The sequence below is a fragment of the Psammomys obesus genome, unplaced genomic scaffold, assembly GCF_907164565.1.
Source record: "Psammomys obesus unplaced genomic scaffold, mPsaObe1.curated_primary_1811, whole genome shotgun sequence".
Classification (NCBI taxonomy): domain Eukaryota; kingdom Metazoa; phylum Chordata; class Mammalia; order Rodentia; family Muridae; genus Psammomys; species Psammomys obesus.
In genome coordinates, this window is record NW_026589732.1 from 9783095 (window position 1) to 9790913 (window position 7819).

Here is a 7819-nt window from a genome sequence, read left to right on the forward strand (position 1 = left end):
GAGATTGTGTTACGGAAATAAATCAATCTTTATTTCTCATTAAAGATTCCACTTGAGATAAAGAAAAACACAAAGGAGTCCTTTGAATTCTTAGGGATGGGCATATGAGTGAGGGCGGGAACAGTTCATCCTTTTTGGGAGAGGAAGGGGTTAAGGCAAGTCACTTCTCATCACAAGGCAAAGAGGCACTGAGGAGGTGAGACCTGGGAATGTTTTGTTTTTGCAGATTCCACATAGATATGCAGGTTAGAAGCACCCTGGTTTTTGCGAAGGCATGTGGGTGTGAGACAGCACCTAAGGCTCATGGAGGAAGCTACGGACAAGGTCCTCCTGAAAGTGACGAGAGAGGAAGCCTTGAATCAGGCTGGGACTCACCTGCACACATTTCATCCTGTAGGTAGGGCGTGGCCGAGGTGAGTTTGAGTTGAAAGCATGCTTTCCAGCCGGACTGTTTATTCCTTTGGAGTATTAGTGCAGAGCACAGCCTTTCCTGTTCCGGTCACAGTGGCTGAGCGCAGCTGAGTGGTTAAGACTAACTCTTGGTTAAGATTGTCTCTGATGGTTGATGGTTGAGAATTTCATGCAGATTCAACATGAAAATTCCCAGTCCATTTAGCGAGTCTGTTGCTTTTGGGAATTAGCTGGGTTTTTGTTTTGTGTTGTTTGGCTTATTTCGTTTTGCTTTTTTTTTTTTTTTTTTTTTAAGAATAATAGGTGTGTTTCCATAGTAGGGTGAGTTGCTCACCTAGGGAACATATGCACACATGATCAAGACCTCTTTTCTGGAAGATGGACAAGCTGTCGCATTGTCTCTCCTTCCTCTCATCCAGCTTGGCCTTGAGTGATATTATGCATATCTTTCACTTGTCCTGGTTGGGCAGAAGCATCATGGGAATCTGATGAACTTGAATGTGGGTCTGGCCAGCCTCATCGCTTTGGCAAGTCACTTGACTCTTTACCAGGCAAAGGGAAACTAATGATGCTTTGAGGATTCAGTGGGGGAAAGGTGATAAAATGCCACGTGCCTAACACAGGTGAGTCCTTAGTGAAGCCAGCTGAACTTGGCTAGCGCTTCGCCCTTCTTCTCCCCACTACCTTGATACGGCGAGTCATCAGGAGGCCACTCAGTGCACTCTTGGGCCTGCAACACTTAGAACTGTTGCAGAGTTCATGCTGCTCTGTGCTGTTCTGTTGGGTCTACCTTTAGCACAGATTGATTTACAGCAATCTTCTTTGGACAGATGTTCTGTCCCAACCTCTGTGTAAAGATTTCAAGGTCTTTCCGGAATGGAGTCTGACAGTCATTAACCAGACACCCTACACTCCAAGAGGACTCCAATCTGTCAATATTTACTCACATGACCTGGACCACAGCTCTGATGTAATTCCTCAAAGCCAGGGTTTCCTGGCCTATAGACCAGGCCATGCCATCTACACAGATAAGCAGCTTGTATCTGACTGGCCCAGCCCCAAATCAGGAGAAGGTCTCTCAGCCTCTCCTGCTCAAGCATGACCTTCTTATTGGCAGATATTGCTTAACAGATATTGCTGCCTAGAGGCTTCCTACTCATTAGCTAAGTCAACAGCCTATAGTACATTATGAGAGATTTGGTTCAGAGTTCATCTTTGACTTAAAGGGATCACATTTTAGGGAACACCCCCAACATAGCACCCCTTTCATTTTACTCATCTCTCCTGATTTTCTTGCAGATGCCAAGATTTTGGCAAATTGCAGTGGAACACATTTGGCAGTGAATGTGGCAATGAAAACAGAGCCAAGAAACAAATGACTAAAAAGACACAAAAGGAAAAGGCAGGCGAGGAACTGTAGTGCTAGCATAAAGGCATGAGATGGGAAGCATGCTGGCCTGGGAAGCTTACCAGCTCTGACCAACAATAATAGACACTCCTGTCCAAGGGAAGAGCAAAACAGCCCAACATGTGTGGGTAGCGATGGGACCGCAATCGCTCCCTGATTCCTCTGTACTTAAAGGATTGTAAAGTATGTTCAAGGTTTAATAAGGGTCAGAAGGAGGATTATACCTTTCTCATTGCTGTTTTATAAAGAGAACCTTTCAGGAAATGTGTACGTCAGGAGAAAGCACCTTCGGATAAATCAGCTGTCCTTAGCTGGGATTTAGAAAGTTTCAACACCCTGTATGGTCCAGGAAGCTTCTTGTTTGCTTGAAAATCTAAAGTAAACACAAAGAGATGAGTTCCAACAATTAATTTAGTAATCCGTGCCTCCTTGGCAGTCCTCTCTGACGGCAGTGTGTTGCTGGGGGGCCTGGACCCACTGCTTTGAACTTACGCCTGCACGCCTTGCTGTCCCGAGCAACAGCTGCCTCGCAATCCCTCCCTCTCTCGGCCATTCAGACATTGAACTGGACCGCTCTTTTGTCTACCATCATTCAGCACAAATGCATGGTTCCTGGAGCCCTCCCCATCCACAACCCCAGGATCAGAACAAGAACGCGCCTTCTTGTTCTGCAGGTTGCCAGGGGTTGTATAAGAACTGAGGAGAGGGATAAAATGTCCTATTTTACTTTTTATTAGGCTTCAGGAAAAAAAAAAGGAAGTTGAAAACAATTGATTGAATAAATGTCAAAAACGTAACTTATGTTATTTGCAAGTTGGGCATGGAATACTAAAATCAGAGCATTTCCTTTGTCCCAGAGACATGTGTGTGTGTGTGTGTGTTAGAGTGTGAGACAAGTTAAAAAGATGCATTGTTTTCCCCAAGATTCACACATCCCTTCCCTGCACATCAATTTCTTTCTCCCAAGAAGGATGTCTACAAAGTGCCAGGGAACAGGGTGAATTGTGCTTATCCTAGGATGGTGGAGACAATGGTAACAGATTTGCTGCTAAGGAAAGTGTGGCCACCATCTGTTTGGAAGGAGACATGGACATAGAGAAAAGATAGTTATGTGAATAAACAAACAGATGCCTGCAGTTCCAAAGGTTTAACCATTTAACCACAGTCTCTCTGGATTGAATATCTGTATCTGAAATGCGTGAGACCATGTGTGTTTTGGTAGTTGTGAGCCACCAGAGGCAGGCGCTTGCAATCAAACTGCAAGATCAATGCATGCTCTTAACCACTGGGCCATCTCTCCACAAATATTCATTCGGGAATATTTGTCTGCACATAACTATCTTAAAAACAAGACCAAAATTTAAGCACAAAATTCATTTATGTTTCATGTACACATTAAATATGTGTCCCCTGATTTTGTACAATCTTTGTAATGTGCCCAGAGTTTATGACCCATCACATGAGGTCAAGTGAGAAATATTCCATTTTATGGCATTATGTTGATACCTCCAAAATTTAAGATTTTAGAGTATTTCATATTCCAGCTTTTCAGAGAGTCAACACTCATCCTGCACTTTATACAAAGTCAGAGATATCAGGCCTCTAAATGTAATTTCACCTTAACTTTTCTTATTTTCCATTATGAAACAACACATAGGAATGGTTCCCAATGTTTCAAATGTGCAGTCTGTTAAGAGAAACCTATTGATATTTTATGAACTGCGTTCGTGGGATAGAGGTTAGAAACAACTAGCAGTTAGTGAGCTACACACACTTGGCCAGAGCTACTGTGATGCGTGCTTTTTGCATAGCATGTCTTTTGATCCTTGTGTTTTTGGTTGTGAGCCATCTCTCCAGCCTCTTTTGATCCTTATAAAAATCACGAGACTCTAGGTAGTGGTAGCACACGCCTTTAACCCCCACCACTCAGGAGGCAGAGGCAGGCAGATCTCTATGAGTTTGAGGCTAGCCTGGTCTACAGAGCAAGTTCCAGGACAGCCAGGGCTACACAAAGACACCATGTTTTGAAAAACTGAAAAAAAAAAAAGATTACAAGACAGTTGGCCTCTTTTCAAAGATGAAAAGATGAATATGTGGTGCCTCAGGCCCAAGAAATTACTTAAGAAAATCTAAGGGACAAAATATACATTATCAAATGCTGCCGTTTGGCTGAGGCCAGTCTAAGCCCCACATCGTGCCTATTGCCTGTGTATAGTTAAGGTTTGTTGTTGTTTTGTTTGTTTTGATTTTGGCTTTGGCTTTTTTCTCCCCGTTCTTAGAGTGGCATCACCAAGTAAAATAAAGAAGGAAGTGTAACTTACCCAGACTGGTGAGCCACGTAACCAAGTTTATGATTAGGCTGTTGACTGCTGTTCTGCTTTTACTGAATCCTGCAGCTCACCTAGGTCTAGGTAGAGAATAAGGCTGAGTCAGTGCCTTTCCCCAGCCTTTTCCTTTCAGCAAACAGAACCACTGTTCAATCATTGTTTAAGCTGGAGGCCCAGATGCCTCCTCCTGTTTCCTTTCCCATATTCCAGCACTTCCTTCCATACCCTGCCATTTATCAGAGTATTGAGAAGCCATCTTATAGAAGCATTAACTTAAGCAGGCACCGTGAAGCCTAGTGTCAGTGTGTAAAGAAAGTAGGAATGCGTTGATGGCTTATTCATCCTGACTATAGCCAGGTAAGTAGGCGCTGACGCTACTGAGTGTAGAAGATGAAGCTGCGAGCCACGCAGAAAGAGCATGGGGAAGAATTTGAGAACAATGGTACAGAAGTGTGTATGTACTGTGCTGTATTTTTTTTTTCCCCTGTGGATGATTTAAGACATTTTTCAAACCCAACTTTGTTTGTACTTGGTTCCCTGCCCTTGCTCTCCCCTTTCTGGTTTCTAACCCCTGAGCAAGAAGGTCACAGAGCCGAGGAAACAGCTCATTCAAAACTGAAGACCACATTCCAGAAACCCAGGACTCTGTGTGTGTGTGTGTGTGTGTGTGTAAATGTGTGCGCATGTGTGTGGGTGCCCTCAGAGGCCAGCAGATGTTGGATGCCTGGAGTTGAGATTACAGGCATCTGTGAGCGGGTGTGGGTGCTGGCCAGTAAATTAGGGTCCTCTGGAAGGGAGCGCTTTTTTTTTTTTTTTTTGAGTATTTATAAAACATTTTTAAATTTAAATTTACTTACTTTACATCTCAAGGGCAGCCTCCTCCCTCCTTTCCTCCCAGGCTCCCTCATCCTCTTCCTCCTTCCCCTCTCCTTTTCCTCCCAAGAAAAGGGGATTCCCCTCCTCCACTTACCAACCCTCCCACCACATCAAGTCACATCAGGACTGAGCATATATCCTCATCCCCTGAGGCCAGGCAAGGCAGCCCTGCCAGGGGGAAGTGATCCAAAGCAGGCAATAGAGTCCGTGTTGGGAACAGCCTGCTTCTCCCTTCCACTGGCCAGGCCACCCACATGAAGACCAACTCACCCATTGACCACATATGTGCAGGGGCCCGAAGACCAGACCATGCATGCTCCTTACTTGATGTCTCAGTGTCTGTAAGTCCCTGTGGGTCTGGGTTACTTGGTCTTCTTGTGGGGCTCCTATCACCTGCAGGTTCTTCCATCTTTTTCCTAACGCTTCCACAAGACCCCTGGAGCTCCGCCCCATGCTTGGCTGCAAGTTCCAGCATCTGTCTTCATCTGCTGCTGGCTGGAGCCTCCCAGATGACAGTCATGTTAGGCTCCTGTCTGCAAGCATAGCAGAGCATCATTAATAGTGTCAGGGGCTAGCTCTCTACTGTGGGGTGCCTCTCAGGTTGGGCCAATCATTGGTTGGACATTCCCTCAATCTCTGTTCCCTCTTTATCCCTGCACTTTTGTAGGCAGGGTAATTTTGGGATCAAAGGTTTTGTGGGTGGGATGTTGTTCCCCTCCTTCCACTAGTCCTGCCTGGCTAGAAGGTGGTCGCTTCAGTCTCCCCCACTAGGAGTCTCAGCCAAAGTCACACCCATATCCTCCCAGGAGCCTACCTGCTGAAGTCCTCCAGCTTGTCAAAGGGAGGTCCCCTCCCTCATTTTCCCTTCTTCTTCCCAGCCCTCTCACTTGCCACGCCCATTGTCCCCACATCTGATCCCCATGCTTGTTTCCCTCCCCATTCCATCTCCTGCCCAGGTCCCTCTCTTCACCCACTGCTGATGTGTGTTCTGTTTCCCCTTCTGAGTGACATTCCGGCAGCCTCCGGAAGGGAGTGCTCTTAACTGCTGAGCCATCTCTCCAGCCCACCAGGAACATTCTAAAATATGAGTCATGTTACCCTCACAGATAGGAATACAGTATACCTTACAGTGACATGGAAAAAGCCCCTGCTTCATCACCAAGCGAGAGGTGCTGTGTGTTTCCTGTCTGAAGGCTATCAAACACGCGGTGCCTCTGCCCTTTTTTGGCTTTTCAAACGTCCAGTTCTTCAGCCTTCATGTTTAAACTTTTTAAAAAGGTTTATTTTTCTTAGTTTTAATTAGATGTGTAGGTGTATGTAATTTCTTGTGTGTATGTGTGCGCATGTAAGTGTTAAGTATCCACAGAAGTCAGAGGTGGAGTTACGGACAATTGTGAGCCACCTGATGTGGGTGCTGGGAACAGAACTTGGGTCCTCTGGAAGAGCAGCAAATGCTCTTAATGGCTGAGCCATCTGTCCAGGCCTTTGTGTTCAAACGTTTCCCTCAGACAGACCTCTGCAACCAAGTTGCTGACCCTGACATTTTTCACAGCATAGTCTTCTTCATGGCAATGCATCATAATTTATGTTCGTGTAATTTATTTCTGTTTATTTGTTTAATGTATTTCTTCTGCTCAGTTGTAAGCACTGTCAAAAATGTACAGACAAGCTAAGTACCATGTGAGAGATCAGTAAAAATGTGCATTAATTAATTGATACAACAGAATATTACTAAATCAATAAACAGTTTTCAATGGGTACTACCAACAAAGAAAGCCACATGAGATATAATTTTCAAGTGAAAAAGTAGGTTGTATAATGATGAAACCTCATGTTTATTTAAAATATCAACAAATGCTACAAATATTTCAGAAATATATGTGTAAATACTGCCCAAAGTATTGTGGGAATTGTCTGGATTGGGATATTGCGGCTGTAGTTCATTTTCTTGTTTTTGTTTAGCTCTTCAGACACTAACAATAAGGGCTGGAGAGATTGCTCAGCGGTTTAGAGCACTTGCTGCTGGCGCAGAGGACGTGAGTTCTGCTCTCTGCACCTACAGGGCAGCTCACAACCTTGTGTACTCAGGTCCAGGGTGTCCCATGCTGCCTTCTGCCTTACACTGGCTCCTGCATGCACTTGGCAATCATACGCTCACACAGGCACACCCACACACATAGAGACTTAAAAAGTGCATACGACTCTTTAGAAATTACTAATTTCACATTCCATTTGTAACAGCAAAAATTTAACTTTGTAGCCGAATAGCTACACGAATATCTACCTAAACAGCAAGTTTCCTGGCACGTTGTCATTGTTCCTGGAAGCAGCCTGGCTGTTCAGCCTTGAGAGTCGGCTCAATCAGGCCACAGCACAACTGTTCAGTGTAATATCATGGAGCCATTAAAAATGACTGTGGATTACATGATAGCATGGAAAACACTGTAGAGCTAGTAACAAAGAAGTGGGAAAATAAAAAATATTTAAAAATAATGTCATTGAACTGTGATGACAGAATGATAGTCATTCTCTCCTCTCTTCCTTCTCCTCTTCCTCCCCTTTTTCTCCTCCTTCTTTTAGTTAAGCTTCCTATGACATCAGTTTCTACACTAAAATATTTTATTTTAGAAATAGGTATGTGGGAGCTGAAGAGTAGTTAAGAACACTTGTCGCTCTTGCACAGGACCCAGGTTCAGTTCCTAGCACCCACTAGGTGGTTCCCAACTCCAAAGCCGAGGGACCCTATGACTTCTGAATTCTTTTTTTTTTTTTTTTTTTTTTTTTTTTTTTTTTTTTT

The 7819-nt window shown here is 44.3% G+C and overlaps 1 protein-coding gene and 1 long non-coding RNA gene across 2 annotated transcripts in view; one reads left to right on the plus strand and one right to left on the minus strand.

Moving 5' to 3' along the window:
• Positions 1-7819, plus strand: part of Slc44a1 (solute carrier family 44 member 1) — a 186852-nt gene that overhangs the window by 152600 nt on the left and 26433 nt on the right. The gene's annotated exons all lie outside the window — the stretch shown is intronic.
• LOC129675229 (uncharacterized) overlaps positions 1729-7819 on the minus strand; it is a 29953-nt gene continuing 23862 nt past the window's right edge. Inside the window, exons 2-4 of the long non-coding RNA XR_008719883.1 lie at positions 5347-5555; positions 4141-4226; positions 1729-2192 (exon numbers count right to left, since the gene is read on the minus strand). This is a non-coding gene — a long non-coding RNA (uncharacterized LOC129675229). The remainder of the gene's footprint in view (positions 2193-4140; positions 4227-5346; positions 5556-7819) is intronic.